This window comes from Bos indicus x Bos taurus, chromosome 13 (genome assembly GCF_003369695.1).
Source record: "Bos indicus x Bos taurus breed Angus x Brahman F1 hybrid chromosome 13, Bos_hybrid_MaternalHap_v2.0, whole genome shotgun sequence".
NCBI classification, from domain to species: domain Eukaryota; kingdom Metazoa; phylum Chordata; class Mammalia; order Artiodactyla; family Bovidae; genus Bos; species Bos indicus x Bos taurus.
The window spans coordinates 24,733,494-24,750,378 of record NC_040088.1 but is presented as its reverse complement, the minus strand read 5'-3'; the positions used below and the strand labels follow the sequence as shown (position 1 = coordinate 24,750,378).

General features: G+C 44.9%; 1 long non-coding RNA gene across 1 annotated transcript; it reads right to left on the bottom strand.

The window, feature by feature from the left end:
* Positions 1–11,268: 11,268 nt before the first annotated feature.
* On the bottom strand, positions 11,269–12,418 carry LOC113903200. Its single transcript, XR_003514042.1, has 2 exons — positions 11,943–12,418; positions 11,269–11,636 (listed from the first exon to the last, which is right to left on the bottom strand). It is a non-coding gene; the product is annotated as an uncharacterized LOC113903200 (long non-coding RNA).
* Positions 12,419–16,885: the final 4,467 nt, after the last annotated feature.

Genomic DNA, 16,885 nt, shown 5'->3' with positions numbered 1-16,885 from the left:
ATTGAAGCAGGGGATTGAAGAGATACTTGTATACCTGTGTTTATGGGAGCACCATTCACCATAGCCAGAAAGTGGAAGTAACCCAGGTGTCCATGGATAGATGAATGGATAAGCCAGATGTGGTCTATCTATACAGTGGAATATCATTCAGCCTTAAAAAGGAAGGAAAATTTGACACCTGCTAGAAGGTGGGTGAACCTTGAAGATACTATTCATAGTGATATAAGCCGGTGATAAAAGGACAAATACTGTTTGTTTTCACTCATGTGAGGTTCCTCAGTTCAGTTCAGTTCAGTCGCTCAGTCGTGTCCAACTCTTTGTGAACCCATGAATTGCAGCATGCCAGGCCTCCCTGTCCATCACCAACTCCTGGAGTTCATTCAAACTCACGTCCATCAAGTCGGTGATGCCATCCAGCCATCTCATCCTGTGTCGTCCCCTTTTCCTCCTGCCCCCAATCCCTCCCAGCATCAGAGTCTTTTCCAATGAGTCAACTCTTCGCATGAGGTGGCCAAAGTATTGGAGTTTCAGCTTCAGCATCAGTCCCTCCAATGAACACCCAGGACTGATCTCCTTTAGGATGGACTGGTTGGATCTCCTTGCAGTCCAAAGGGCTCTCAAGAGTCTTCTCCAACACCACAGTTCAAAAGCATTAATTCTTCGGCGCTCAGCTTTCTTCACAGTCCAACTCTCACATCCATACATGACCACAGGAAAAACCATAGCCTTGACTAGACGGAGAGGAGTCAAAATTCACAGAGACAGAAAGTAAGACGGTGGTTTGCAGGGGCTAGGGGGAGGGGGCAGGGGAGTTATTGTCTAACGGGGACAGTTTGGGAAGACAAGATGGGTTTTAGAGATTGGTTGCAAAGTGAACGTAATGAACCCTACTGAACTCCACACTTAAAATGGTTAAGATGCTAAATTTCATATATTTTACTAAAATATTTTTTCAATTAAAGAAAAACAGATAAGAAACGTGTTTGATAATGGTTGCCGGGGGTAAGGATGGGAGGAAGAGATAGTTGGGAGTTTGGGATTGACATGTACCCACCGCTATGCTTAAAATGGATAACCAACAAGGGCCTACCGTGTAGCACAGGAAACTCTGCTCAGAGTTATGTGGCAGCCTGGATAGGAGAGGAGTTTGGGGAGAATAGATACACGTGTATGTATGGCTGAGTCCCTTTGCTATCCACCTGAAACTATCACAGCACTGTTAATCGGCTATGCTCCAATAGAAAATAAAAGAGTTTCAAAAGAAACATGTTTGAAAAATTTAAGTCCAGTTGGTATGTAGACACCATCAAAAACTTCCTGGAAACAGTCTTTTTCGTAGGTTATTTGCAGAGTTTTGAACACATACCACCTGGATAAACTATTCGGTAAAATTAAGTTCAGATGCCTGACTGGTGCCCAGACTCGCACCAGCTTTGAAATTTCCAAAAGGAAAAATTCCCGAAGCCTGTGGCAGGAGCAGTGACACAAGTGCCCACAAGAGGGCGATAGTTTCTTCCTTTTCAAACATGGAGCTGGACTCCAGTCCTTGGAGATGGTTAACAAACACAAGTTACAAAAAAGTCTTGGTGATTTGTTTGATCACTTTCGTACCACACAGAAAGATGAACAAAAATCTGTATGTCTTTTAATAGTAACAGGAGGGTTTCTGGCCCATTGCTCAGTGAGACAGGGGCCTTTCCCAGACCTGGAAGTGAAGATACCTCGTGGGCTTGGAGTCAGGATGCCTGGAGAGAAACCGCCTTCAACACACTTCTGCTTTAAATAGTTGTGAGATCCAGCAGGAAATTGTTGTGGAATACACACCTCTTGCACAATTTAATGTCTCTGTCTGGAGGCAAGGGTGTTCAAACTGCAGCACTGTTTGACAACAGTTTTATTGTATAAATGATGCTTTTTAAACACACCTGAGGCTTGTCTGATGCCTCTGTCGTTTGAGGTCAGTCTCTGGTGGCTCAGTGGTAAAGAACCTGCCTGCCAATGCAGGAGACACAGTAGACTTGGGTTCGATCCCTGGGTCAGGAAGATCCCCTGGAGAAGGAAATGGTAGCCCACTCCAGTATTCTTGCCTGGAGAATCCCATGAACAGAAGAGCCCGGTGGGCTACAGTCTGTGAGGCCTCAAAGAGTCAGACACAACTGAGCGACTAAACAACGAACAGCAACAACCGAAAGAGTCGGTACCACAAGGGGGTTAACCCTGGTGGAGCACAAGCGGTTTATACTGGAAAGTTCAACAGCCTTGTGAAAATGGCAGGAATTTCTTATTTTCCAGGCATTATTTCCAGGACAGTAAGTCCCCTACATACAAACCTGGGAACTTTAAAAGATGTGAACCTGGATTCACACGTCCAATCATGTAAGTTAGCTCACGTGTCTGGGGGTACTTTGTCGTGTGCCCCATGTGCCCTCTACACGTGACTGGGTTTTGTGTGCATTGCTGCACAGTACTGTATAGAGTAGAGCAGTTTAGTACTTTTATTTCAAGTCTAGGATATCCAGTTAGTGTTAGTCTCTCAGTCGTGTCTGACTCTTTGAGACCCCATGGACTGTAGCCCGCCAGCCTCCTCTGTCCATGGAATTCTCCAGGCAAGAATACTGGAGTGGGTTCATTTCCTCCTCCAGGGGATCTTCCCAACCCAGGTCTCCTGCATTGCAGGCAGATTCTTTACCGTCTAAGCCACCAGAGAAGCCCAGGATGTCTGGAAGAAAGGGTAAAAGGGGTAGTGATGTAGCTGGTATGACTGTACTTTTTAAGGTACTGTACTGTAAGATTTAAAGTGGTTTTTTTTTTAATGTATTATTTGTGTGGTAAGTATTAGAAACCTATTATAGTACAGTACTATATAGCTGATTGTATTAGTTGGGTATCTAAACCAACTTTGCTGGACTTATGAACATGCTGTTAGAATAAAACTCGTTCGTCAGTAGGGGACTCACTGTATAAATGTTATGCTTTCGGCTGACCTTTGATAATCTCACTGAATAGTCCCTGGAAATGTATCCTTTATAACAATCAGTCCTTTTAACGGGCAGTTAAGGACTTAACAGCATTGAACTTAACCACGTTCAATGAAAAGCCTTAGGACCTTTGGCTTATCAAACCAACTGTTTCTACATTTCCCCATCTTTATTTGCACTTTACTTTTAATGGGGTGTAACAGATAAAACAGATCTTAAGAGGCAGCCTTGTTCCGGGTGTGACTTAAGTAGCTTTTGTATCATTTCCAAGGCATGGCTATGATTATAAGCCTTGTTTCCATAAATCATTGTCTTTTATAGTAAGCGCAATTCAGGATGTCAAAAGACACATGTGCTTGTTTTTCTGAGCAGTTGCAGATTAAGTGCTGTACGGGATGCTCACCGTGCTTGTTGAGACAAAAAATGCAGTAAAGGAAAAAAAAAAAAAAAAAACTATTGAACCCCAGTGGCTAGGAGCCAGTCACAGGAGACGAGATAGGAGGGCTGCAAATAGCTGTCATGGTAGAATACTGCCCCGCGTAGCAGCCAAATGGTTGAGCTGGAACGTGATGTCATTTCCTGTTAATGAAGGGTGACAGTTTGTAGACGAGTCCAGAGGTCGCTGATTAAAAGACTCATCCTGATAATTATTATAATTACATCCCAGTGCCTGAACTACCAACATCAGGAAGGTAATAACAGAAAACAGTGCACTAGACAATGAATTACTTTAAGTCCATCAGCTTTGGTCACTAATTCGATCAGAAAAGCTGTGTTTAACCTTTTCTGAGGGTAGTCCTTTCACTTAATGACCATCTGAAAACTAAACACGAATCTGTTTGTAGTGAAAAGCCCATCTAGTATTTCAAAGCATAAGAACCGCTTCACCCCCTAAAAATGAGAGTAGCTGGTTGATGGCGTTGGAATCATCTGTGAACACTGCCAAAACAATTCTAAAAGGGATTCTAGGATTTTTCTACGACATAAGAGTATTTTGTCAGTTAAATCATTTGTCTTAAGCAGAAAAAAATAAAAACCTTTCACAACACAGACATGCCCGAGTTTGCTGCTGGTGTAGCAAGATTTAAATACAGCTGCCCCAGGCATCAAAAATCAATTTTAAATGGAATACAGGAACAGTTAGGCTTTTCCCATCCTGGCCGCAGAGTGTTGTTATCAAGCGTGTTGCCAACTCCCTAAATAAAGAAGCTAATATTTGAAAGTAGGAGTCTTTCAGAGGAGCGGAAGTTGAGTTTTGTTAGCAGACATGCCCAACTTTGCAGTGAAATCTCTGGAATGATTTTCACTGGGAAAAGCCCTGGAGGCCAAAGTGTCACCTGGCGTGATGGTCTCCCTAGAAATGGCCACAGTTGCTGGCGCTTTTTTTTCAACTTTGTGTGCCTGGATTTTAGGATGTGATCCCGAAGCTGTTCATAATACCGTGAACCCAACTGAATTCCCTCAGAAGTCCCAGCACGAAATGAAAGTCCTGTTTTCAGGGCTTGGGAAGAGCAGACGCGGTCACGAGCGGCAGGGGGAGCCTGGCGCCTCTGCTGGAAAAGGTGGAGGGGTGGAGAGCGGGGTGTCCTCAGGAACAAATGGAGTGGCCAGAGCTGCAGGCGGGCAGTGAGGACGGCTGGACGGTCCCGCCTGGACTGGAGCCTGTGTCTGCAGGTGACACCCCAGTTCTCTGGGGGTGCTTCTGCCCAGCAGGCAGCCTGTCTGCGCAGAGGGCCTGGGTCCCGCTCGGAACAGCGTCACCTGTCACTTGGGGGGAGTGGTGTGTGCTTCTCGCTGCTCTGGTCACCTGGTCCCCCATTGGCCAGCGTGGGTCCCCTTCTCGAGTGCCACCGCACAACACACTGTCACTTGATCCTGTCCTGGGGGCGGGGGTGGTGTTCCTGCTCCTTCAGGGCCCTCAGTGACAGAGTTCAGAAATCTTTCTGGGCACTGGGACTGTCCAGGGGCTTGTGAAAATCACAAACTCCCAGACAGGACACCCCAGCACACGAAGTGAGCGGCCCTGAATGACACCCGAGAACTGGCATTTTCCACTGGCAGTGCTGTGGCTGAGCCAGCTCAGCGTCACCTGCCCTTCAGGCTGCACTGCTTCCATGCTTTCACTGATGTTGGAAAAACTGAAGGTGCTTTCAGTGCCAGGACCTGAGGGTTTTGCTCTGCATGGTTCTACCCCCCAAAGGGCACCTCGGCAGCCCTCTGGTGGCCTGGCAACGGCTTTTGCACCCCCTGGGAACGGAAGGAGACAGAGCTCTGGAAGCGACAGGTGACCTGTGTTCTGGAGTCTGCTGGGCCTCCTCCATGGTTTGGCACTGAGATCCCACACTCAGGTGGCCTGGGACATCTGTTTCGTGGTGGCAGAGCACAAAGGGAGAGAGACAGAAGTAAGATTCAGGGTCTGCCAATCGCACATGAGTTTCTACCAGGCTGACGGTAGACGTGTCATGTAGAGAACGGACATTTGAAAATGCATTGGTCTGACTGCATTTGCCCTGTGTCGGGGTAATAACAGACCCATTTCAGAATAAGAAGAGCTGGATCTTCTTAAAAATTATCCTTACCATGTATTGCAACAGGTAGGATAACGTCAGGATGGATGGATGAATGGGTAGGAACAGATAGATAGTTGCTCACATTCTTTTAAAATTTTGATCTTAAAAAATTTCTTGAAGGGACCTCCTTAGTGGTCCAGTGGTTAAGACTCTGCACTTGCACTGCAGGGGACATGGGTTCTATTTCTGGTCAGGGAACTAAGATGCCACACCCTTCATGGTATGGCAAAAATAAATAAGTAAAAATAAACTTAAGTAAGCATCTTTAAAAAAAAAACAAAATTTCATGAAGAATCAGAAATTAGTCATGGAAATATGGAGCCTTCAAACGTTGGCCAAATGGAAATTAGTTTACTAATCACAAATTTTTATCTACATGATATGATAGTAGAATTCTCAGTTCTATTTTCCAACACTACATTTTTTTTACATATTTTTTTATTTTTGAGGCATAACTTACAAATAGTAAAATTCTCCTTTTAAGCGCACAATTCTCTGTTTTGACAAGAGGATGGTCGTGGAAACACACCCCAAACCCCACAGTGCTCCTTTGTTGCTGCCCTGCTCCTGCCCTGCCCACAGCAAAAACCGGTTTCTCTCTGCCCCGAAAATCACCATTTCCAGAACGTCCTATAGATGGAATCACATATTTCTAATCAAATACACTCCATTTTTGAGTCTGGCTTCTTCCATTCAAGGTAACGACTGTGAGAGCTAGCCTTACTGTTTCCTAGGTTATTTGTTAATTTATCTTTATTATGGGGTAATATTCCAGTGTACAGCTATTCCAAAATTTGCTTCTCTATCCACCAGGTCAAGGACATTTGAATTGTTCCCACTTTGGGTAGATTGTGAATAAAGCTATTATAAAACATTTGTGTACAGGTTTTGTGCAAATCTATATTCTCATGTCTCCTGAGGTGAGATCGCTGGGTCATAAGACAGATGTTTGTTTGCCCTGGTAAGAAACTACCAAACCAGTTCTCAAAGTGGACGCTCCTGTATTCCCACCAGTAAGCAGTCAAGTCACCCCACTTCCTGGCCATCACTTGGTATTATCGGGGTTTGTTTGGTTTTGTTTTAAGCTGTCCTAGTAGGTATAGTGATATCCTACTGTGGTTTTGGTTTGTACTTTATTAATAACTCACGAGTCTGAAAACCTTTCCATAGACTTATTTGCCATCTACACATCTTCTCTAATGAAATATCTGGTCAAATCTTTTAACCATCTTTTCAATCAGTTTGAGAGTTTATAGATTCTGAACACAGATTCTTTATCAGACATATGCTTTGCAAGTATTTTCTCTCTGTCTTCTCTTTTCATTCTCTTAACAGTGTTTTGCAAAGAGCAGGTTTTTCTTTTAATTTGATGGTGTCTAATTTATCCTTTTCTTGGGACGAATCATTCTTTTAGTGTCTTGGCTAAGACATCTTTGCATAATGCAGGGTTACACAGATTTTTTTTCCCTAGGTTTAGTTCAGAAGTTTTGTAATTTTATGCTTTGCATGGGAGTCATGGATCTATTTTGAGTCAAATTTTGTTTATGATACAAGGTGTGGATCAAGGTTTCTTTTTTCACACGTGGATGACCAACCAATTGTTCCAGCACCATTTGTTGAAAAAACTATCCTTTGTCCATTGAATTCCCTTTGCAGCTGTGTTGAAAGTAAATTGGCCACACATGTGGGATCTATTTCTGGATTCCACTCTGTTGCACTGATCCAGGCTTTCATCAGTACCACACTGTCTTGATTACTGTAGCTTTATAGTAAGCATCGAAATTAGAGAATGGGAGTCTTCCAAAGCTGTTCCTCTTTCCCCAAATTGTTTTGGTTATTCTAGATCTGCTGCCTCTCCATGTAAATTTACAAACCAACTTGTTGATTTGTACCTAAGATGTACAAATTCCTACATTTTGTTGGACAAAACTACATTTTGGAAGGGAAGAATTTACAGACTTGTTTGGGAAGAACCTATCATTTTAACAATATTGAGTCTTCTGAATCCCATGAACAGAGGAGCCTGGCAGGCTACAGTCCCCGGGGTTGCAAAGAGTCAGACACAACTGAGCAACTAAGCGAGCACACACTGATTCATGAACACAGTATATCTCTCCACTTGTTTAGGTTTTTAATTTCGTTTATCATTGTTTTATAGACTGTGTACAGATCTTGCACAGATGTTGGAATTTATACTCAGTTTTTGGTGAGATTTTTCTTTTTTTTTTTTGGTACTATTGTAAATTGTGCTGTTTTTAGAATTTCAACTTCCTACTGTTCATTGCTAGTACAGACAAATACTGTTGAGTTTTATATTGACCTTGTATCCTGCAACCTTACTAAACTCACTTATTATTCATTCTGGCAATTTGTTTGTAGATTCCTTGGTGTTTTCTAAATAGACAGTCATGCCATCTGCAAATAGAATGATTTCTTCCCCCCTGTCCAATCTAGGTTTTTATTTTCTTGCCTCATTGCACTTGTGAGGGCCTCCAGTATGATGTTGAATAGGAGTGGTGAGAGTGGACATCTTTGTCCAGTTCCCAGTTTAGGGGGTGAGGATCAAGCCTTTTGCCATTAAGATGTTAGCTGTAGGTGTTCTGTAGATGCCATTTAATGCACCGAGGACATTTCTTCCTAATATCAGTTTGCTGAGAATTAATCATGAATGAATACTGAATCCTGTCAAATGCTTTTTCTATATCAATTAAGATGACTACATGCTTTGTCTATATCTGTCAATGTTTTAGATTACATTGGCAGATTTTCCAATGTTGAACAGCCTTGCATTCCAGGATAAACTTCACTTGGTCATGATGTATTATACATTTTATATTTTGCTGGATTTGACTTGATGATATTTTTCTGAGGATTCTTTTATTTATATACACTAGCAATACTGGTCTATAGTTTCCTTTTCTTCTAATGTTTGGTATTAGCATATGCACCCCACTCCAGTACTTTTGCCTGGAAAATCCCATGGATGGAGAAGCCTGGTAGGCTGCAGTCCATGGGGTTGCTAGAGTCGGACACGACTGAGCGACTTCACTTTCACTTTTCACTTTCATGCATTGGAGAAGGAAATGGCAACCCACTCCAGTGCTCTTGCCTGGAGAATCCCAGGGACGGGGAAGCCTGGTGGGCTGCCGTCTATGGGGTTGCACAGAGTCGGACATGACTGAAGCGACTTAGCAGCAGCAGCAGCCTCAAGAAATGAGTTGGGAAGTGTTCCCTCTTCTTCAATTTTCTGGAAGAATTTGTGTAGAATTAGGATTATTTCTTCCTTGAATGGTAATATTTACCAATGAAGACATCTGGTCTGGAGCTTGCTTTGTTAGAAAGTTTTGACTATGCATTCCATGTCTTTAATAGCTATGGTTAACTATTCCTTCTTGAGTGAGTTCTGGTTTTCTAGGTCTTTCAGGCATTAGTCCATTTCACCTAAGCTGTCAAATTTTAGGACATAACATTGTTTGTTACCTTCCCTTACTATCTTTTTCATGCCTGTAGAGTCTTGAGCGATGTTTTCTCTTTCATTTCTAATACTGCTAATGTTTATCTTCTCTCTTTTTGTTATTATCTGTCTGGCTAGAGGTTTATCAATTTTGTTGGCCTTTTCAAATAGTCAGATTTCTGTTTCATTAATTTTTCTCTTTCATTTTTTCTGATATTAACTACATTGCTTTCTGAGCTTATCTTTATAATTTCATTCCTTCAGCCTAAAGTTGCCATTCTTTTTCTAGCTTCTTAAGGTAGAAGTTTGGATAATTCATTTGACATGTTTCTTATTTTCTACCATAAGCGCTTGGCGTTATGAAACTCCCTCTCAGCTCTGCTTTAGTTGCAGTTTACAAATCTTGATATATTCTTATTTTTAGTCAGTTCAGAATATTTTCTACTTTCCCTTGAGATTTCCACTTTGACCTAGAAGTGCATTTAATTTTTAAATATCTGGGAATTTTCCAGATACCTTTCTGCTTGTGAACTCTAGATTTATTACCGTATGGTCAGAGAATGAACACTGTATGCTCCCATTTGTCTTAAATTGGTTAGGGTTTGTTTGGTTGCCCAGAATACAGTCTGTCTTGGCGACAGTTCCATGGCACTTGAGAAAACTGTGTATCCTGTTACTGAGTGGCCTGTTCTAATGCGTCACTTAGGTCACATCACTGACGCTGCCATCCAGGTCTTTTCTATCCTCACTGATTGCTTGTTTGTTTTGTCAATAACTCAGAGAAGAGTTTGAGGTCAACCAGACCTGTGGATTTGTCTATCCTTTCAGTTTTTGCTTTGTGCATTTTGAAAAGGCATATTGTTGTTCAGTTGCTCAGTCGTGTCTGACTCTTGGCGACCCCCATGGGCTACAGTACGCCAGGCTTCCCTGAACTTCACCATGTCCTGAAGTTTGCTCAAACTCATGTCCATTAAGTCGATGATGCCATCCAACCATCTCATCCTCTGTCACCCCCTTCTCCTCCTGTCCTCAATCTTTAGAGACCTCATGTGATTAAATGCTGCACCCATTACTTGCTAAAATCATTTTGCAAAGCTGCAAGGTGTTAAGAAATGGGTGCTCTGAACAAAGGCTTTGAACTTTAGGGCCGCTGGGAAGGCAGAGTCTTCTTCATTGCCTGAGGCAGAGTATTTGAGCTCAGCTACCAGCTGGGCCTCTCAGTCCTCCAAGGGTCAGAGATGACTGGATAAGAAGGGCTGATGCCAGGGTGGGGCACAGAGTCTGTGCTCAGGATCCTACCCCAGCACCAGGTGACTTTGGACCCCGACTGCCTCTAGTCAATCCATCCTCATAAACTGGCTGTCCACACTAGATGCTGGTGAAACCAAAGTGTGAATCTTGCTCCAAGGATGACTACAACCCCTCCTTCCTGGTACTTGGGGTCCCCGAAGAGCAGATGGGGCCCCACATGTGTTATCAGGCCTCCTTTCAGCACTATGCTGCAAAAGTTCAACCACAGTTTGGGGTGGGGTAGCCCTATTTGCAGCACTTGCCAATGTCCATGGTGTGAATACTCCCAACCATGATGGGTTTCAAGCTACCAGCCTGACTCCCTATGTGTGGAGCAGGGAGACGCAGAGGCCCGCACAGTCCAAAGCACTGACACTGCACAGAGACAACAGAGATAAATAGCCCCAAGGGCGTGGATTGGTAAAATGTACTGAGGGGCTTTCCTCCTGGCCCAGCTGCTAAGACTTCACTTTCCACTGCAGGGCTACAGAGGATGTGGGTTCAGTCCCCACTCGGGGAGACAAGATCCCACATGCCACAGGGCCAAAAAAGCAAAACATAAGACAGAATCAATATTGTAACAAATTCAATAAAGACTTTAAAAATGGTCCAGGGCTTTCCCTGGTGGCTCAGTGGTAAAGAAACCGCCTGCCAATGCAGGACACACAGGTTCCATCCCTGGGCTGGGAAGATCCCACATGCCACACAAAGCAACTAAGCCCACACACCACAACTATTGAGCCTGTGCTCTAGAGTCTGGGAACCAAGACAGCTGAAGCCCATGCACCCTACAGCCCATGATCCACAGCAAGAGAAGCCACTACAATGAGAAGCCTGTGTACCGCGACTAGAGAGTACCCTCTGCTCGCCACAGCTAGAGAAAAGCCCATGCAGCAATGAGGGCCAAGCACAGCCAATAAATAAATACATTTTTTATAATGGTCCACATCAAAAAACAGAATTCTTAAAAAGATAGTAAAATAGATTACCTTTGTTTTTAATATAACCCATTTAATGATAAGTTCATACAATTCAATTTTAATGTTGCCCATGTTTCACAAACAATACGCAAAATTCCTGCCAATTCAGCAATCATTTTGTGTAGATTCACTGGAGTGCTGACCCAACTGCCACTCAGACAAGCCTCAGACAAGCTCAGCCGACAGAAATGAATTGGTTCATGTGAGAGGTTCCGTAGCAGCTCTTAAGCAGAGTGTCTTGGGTTCTCCAAGCTTAACACATCTGAGAGGCACATCTAAGAGGCATCAGGAGATGGAGAGTGGAGGTCCAGTTGTCCGAAAGAGTGAGGGTCCATCACACAAAACCATAGAAGCCCTTTGCTAACTGTAAAATCCCATATAAACATTCAGGTTGAGATTTTTCAATCTTGGGATATATTCAAACTTTTTGGTGTTCAAGGTTCTCAAATTTCGGAAGTAATCCATACTTGTTTTAAACAATAAATACAAAGCTTTGCATAAGGACAGAGTTACTCACCTCCCAGGCTCTAACCTCAGCCCCTAACCCACCCTCCCCCTGGCTCCCCCATTCCCTTAGTTAGCAGCCTGCCCCGTGCCCCGCCCAGGCTGAGCAGTCCCAGACACACATACACAGGGGGGTTTTGTTTTGCAGAAGTAGACCCAGACACACCTGTGGCTCTGCAGCTTGCTGTTTCTCACCGTGAGATAAATCTCGGGCGTCTCAGCAGTCGGTAGACAGAGCCTGGCATAGGGTTTGCTGTAGCTGGACTGGCAGGGGCTGGGAATGGGGGCCTTTTCATCCATTCCTCCTACCGAGGGCATGGAAGTGCAAAGACCTCTTGTGATTTCTAAATTTGGTCAGAGTGCAGGAGACAGTGCAGGGTGCCTGTGTGCTAAAAATACCAGCCGGGGTCTGGGGTGGAGGCCACTCATTCAGAGCAGACAGGGAAGCCCAGGGTGGCAGAGCATCGGGGTCCTTGGCAAAGCATCTTCAGGTTTTTCCAAAGAGCCTCAGCCTCTACACTGACACCCACGCCCACGGCCACATGTCCGCGTGACCAAGGTGCATTTGCATGCTAAGTCTTTTCAGTCGCGTCCAACTCCGTGTGACCCTATGAACTATAGCCCACCAGGCTCCTCTGCCCATGGGATTCTCCAGGCAAGAATACTGGAGTAGGTTGCTGTGCCCTCCTCCAGGGGATCTTCCCAGCCCAGGGATCGAACCCAGGTCTCTTATGTCTCCTGCATTAACAGGTAGGTTCTTTACCACTAGCGCCACCTGGGAGACACAAATGACCAGGGTACAGATTCTAAAATCTGCTTCCAACTGAGTCACCATCACCCTGTGGGTCATGTTAACCTGTTGTTTGATACCACCTCAGGATTTGGACCCTATCTGGCTACCACTGCACAGAAACTTATTTTCAACTTACTTTTTAAATATATAATTTCATTTATTTATTTTATTTTGGGCTGTGCTGCGTCTTCATTTTCACACGGGCTTTCTCTGGTTGTGGAGAGCAGGGGCTGCTCTTCGCTGCAGTGCTCGGGTTTCTCATTGCGGTGGCTTCTCTTGGTGTGGAGCAAGGGCTCTAGGGCGCACGGGTTTCAGTAGCTGCAGCACGTGGGCTCAGTAGTTGTGGCTCCCTGGCTCTAGAGCACAGCTTCAATAGTTGTGATGCACAGGCCTAGTTGCTCCACCGCATGTGGGATCTTCCCAAACCAGTGATCAAATCCGTGTCTCCTGCATTGGAAGGCGGATTCTTTATCACTGAGCCACCAGGGAAGCCCTCAACTCACTTTAAAAAAATCAAATTCATTTATTTCTAAATAGAACTTCACAACACTACAGTAAATAGAAAACCAGTATCGCTTTCCATAAATAATTATGATACATAGATAAGTAGATCATATACACAGTGATTACACATAATGTTGTTATTAACAGTTCTGAGCACTTGCTCTGTGCCAGTCTGTGTTCTAATCTAAAATATGAACTCGATCCTTATAACAGCCCCCATTCTACTGTAGACAAGAAAATGAGGCTCAGGGTAGCTCCACCTTAAAGTAGACAGGTCACTACCAAAACAAAGTCAGGAACTGTCTTGATCACCAAGGTGCCCATGGGTGGGGAACCTCAGCTGTGCTGGACTTTGAGTTCACTTCCGGCTTTTGATTTGCTCATTCACTCATCTCTTTAACAAGTGTTTGCTGAGCACTTACTGTGGGCCAGGGCTGAGGAGTGGAGGGGGCAGTGGGGGGATTCTGTGTCTGCCCTTGACGAGCTCTGTCTGGTGGTAGGGAAGGCGCATGTGGTGGGTGCTTCAGAGCCGCAGTGCTGGGGATAAGAGAAGGCATTCACCAGCCTAGGCTTAGGCGTGGGGGTGGGGGGTGATGCTGGGCCACGTTTCTAACCTTTTCAGGAAGAACAGGAGCTGAGTGGAATAAAGGAAGCGCAGAGGGGAACGTGGCAATTCAGGTGCATTAAAAAGGTGAATTCAAGTAATTTTCATGTCCTCACTGGAGACCCCTATTATGAGCGGATTGAAAGAAGAAGTTAACCTTAGTTTCTTCATCTGGAAAATGGGAATAATGGTACCAGCATCACAGAGTAATATCCGTGACGAGGATGGATGTGTCACAGTTTATGAAGCCTTCTGGCAGTTCTCGCCACAGGATAAATGCTCAAAATGTCACTAATAATAATGATGATAATTATTCTTATTTCTGGCAGGTGACCATGTTTTCTATGCACCAAAGCAGTACAGTAAAGTTCTTTTTAAGTATTTTTTATTTTAAAAAAATGAATTTAAAAGTGGCATGCTTCATCTAAAACTATCACAAATTTGTAAATCAACCATAATTTTTAAAAAATAAGGAAAGTGGCACTCTTGCAGGGAGTTTAAGCTAATATTCATATTACCATGTTTGTCTTCATTTGCATATGTCCGACAAGTTTACAAGCACATACGGAAAACTTAACCTGTAACTTCCACCTGTCCTTTTTGTCTTCCCTGGGCTTTATTTTGAAAGAAGTGGAAATCCAAGACTATCCTTTCAAACTAATAGCAATACATTTACTTGACAGGGGATTTAATTCCTTACCAAATGACATGAGCAACCTCATAATGAACAGTATTTCTAAGTAGCACAGCTCACAGCACGGGGCTCCCTAAATCTGACTTAGACAGTGGGTCAGCCATCTTTCATGACAAAGTTTCTCATAGAAAAGGCATGGTTTTGCAAGGACACCTATCAGAGTAGCCAGTAGGAGCTGAATTTTTCCTCATGTCTCCCACCTACAAACATGCTCAGCCACTGTCTGTGAGGAAGGTAGTATTTGGGGGAAAATTAAAAATCTGGAAGTCATTTTCAGGAGCCCATGGGCCATGGGCTACTCCTGGTCCAAGGGGTTTACATTCATGATCTCACATCTTCACAGCCATCCCTTGGGAGAAATGCCATCATTATTTACTTTTTACAAAGCAGAAAGCAAGGCACAGTGAAGTTAAGAAGCACGACCCAAGCCAAACAGCTCATAGACAGAGCCAGGATTCAAATCTGGGCAGTGAGATGCCCAAGGCTCAAGGAGAGAATCCGTTTATACTTGCCTTTTCCAGCACCTGGAGCCTGCCAAAATCCCGTGGCTCATGGCCTCTTCCACCTTCAAAGCCAGGAAAGGCTGGCTTATTTTTCTCCCTCTGACACTGACTCTCCTGCCTCCATTTAAAGGATTTTGTGATGGCATTGCCAGGGGGATGGGGGGCTTCCCTGATGGCTCAGACTGTAAAGAATCTGCCTGACAATGCAGGAGACCCAGGTTCGATCCATAGGTCTGGAAGATCCCCTGGAGAAGCAAACAGCAACCCACTCCAGAATTCTTGCCTGGAGAATCCCATGGACAGAGGAGCCTGATGGGCTGCAGTTCATAGGGTCACACAGAGTCAGACACGACTGAAGCCACTTAGCACGCACACACACTTGCACATGCATAGTGATGACATGGGTCCACCTGGATAGTCCAGGACAATCTCCCTGTTTTAAAGTCAGCTGATTGGCAACATCACTTCCCTCTGCAACTTTAACTTCCCTGCCACGTAAGGGAGTGTCACCAATTATAAGGATTAGAATGGGGACATCTTTGGTCACATCCTGCATTTCTCCACCTGGATGCACCCTTTGGAAGGGATAGCCTGGACTGTCAGGTCTCCATCAGAAGGGGTTAGGGTGAGAAAAAGGGTGGGGAGGGCTGGGAGGGAGGAAGAGAAGGAGAAAGAGACAAAGAGAAGAGACAGGAAAAGAGACAGAGCAGGAGGGAAAGCCACAGCATCTCTCCCCACCACCGAGGGGACTCTGGCTCCTCTCCTGCCCCTGACAGGGAGTCCCTAACTCGGCCCCTTGGAAGGACCCAGGGGCCCCAGTCTCCGCGTCCAAAGCAGGTGGCCGGAATCATGCTGCCCAAAGCCTGGAGAGGCTGAAGGCTCCTTTGCATATGCAAAGAGCCTCCATGTCCAAAGCAGAGGCCAGGCCAGGATCTGGCAGATGTTGGGAGGCTGGTTCAGGGATCTTCAGCCCCCACACCCCCTCCAGAGCTCGCTGTCCCTGAGCTGTTTGTCCTCACACTCAGCCTGGTCCTGAGGAGGCTCTTGACCTTGTAGCCAGGCCTGCCCCGAACAGTCACACTATGTCTCTCCCAAGAACTTCACGGAAGGAGAGAAGGAGGAAAGAAGGCAAAAGTAGGGGAAAGAAGGAATGGAAAAGGGAGGAAGGTTGTGGATGCAGGACCCCACTACAATGTCAGGACAGCAAGGCAACATCACAACAGTCTGAGCAGTGAGTGGGAGGGATGCTGGGCTAAGGGGTCCACCTGAGTGGGGTGGGGCTCCCTGTGTTCAACCCTCTGTGTTCAACCCTCCACGGCAGCATGTCCCTGGTCCATGCAACCACCTGTGAGGTAGCTCTCCATGCCCATTTCACAGATGGGAAAACTGAGGGTTACACTGGGAGAAAGAAGATAGAGAACCCACGACTCAGATACCAATGCTGAGAACCCCTTGGAAAGCAGCCACCACTCATGTGTGCATCTCAGGACAGTGACAGCAGCCGATCAACTGTGTTGACAGGACTAACTATTCGTCCTGGTGTTTTGAGGCCACTTGGCAGCAGCAGGTTGAACTCTGTTAGCACCGCAGGAAAGGGAATACGCCACATCAGAGGCAGCTGGGGTGGGGGAGGAGGAGTTACAGCAGCCCCTCTTCATAAAAATGTTCTCAAATTTGCTTTTACTATTTTTTTAACAGAAAAAGAGAGACTTTGAGAGAGTGAGTTAATTTGAAGGGAGAGTTGTTTAAACAGAAGAGAGAACTTTTCTGCTGGGATGCGATGGGATTTCCAAAAGGACCTCACACCTGAGCTGTGAACTTCTACGCAGCCAGAGCCCTCGTGTGTAAAATGGGTGGGATGCAGGGTGGGAGGGAGGGAGGTCCACAAGGGATGGGGTATATGTATGCTTATGACCGGTCCACTTCGTTGTCCAGCAGAAAGTAGCACAATATTATAAACGAACTATATCTGTGTGCTCAGTCACTTCAGTTGTGTCTGACTCTTTGTGAC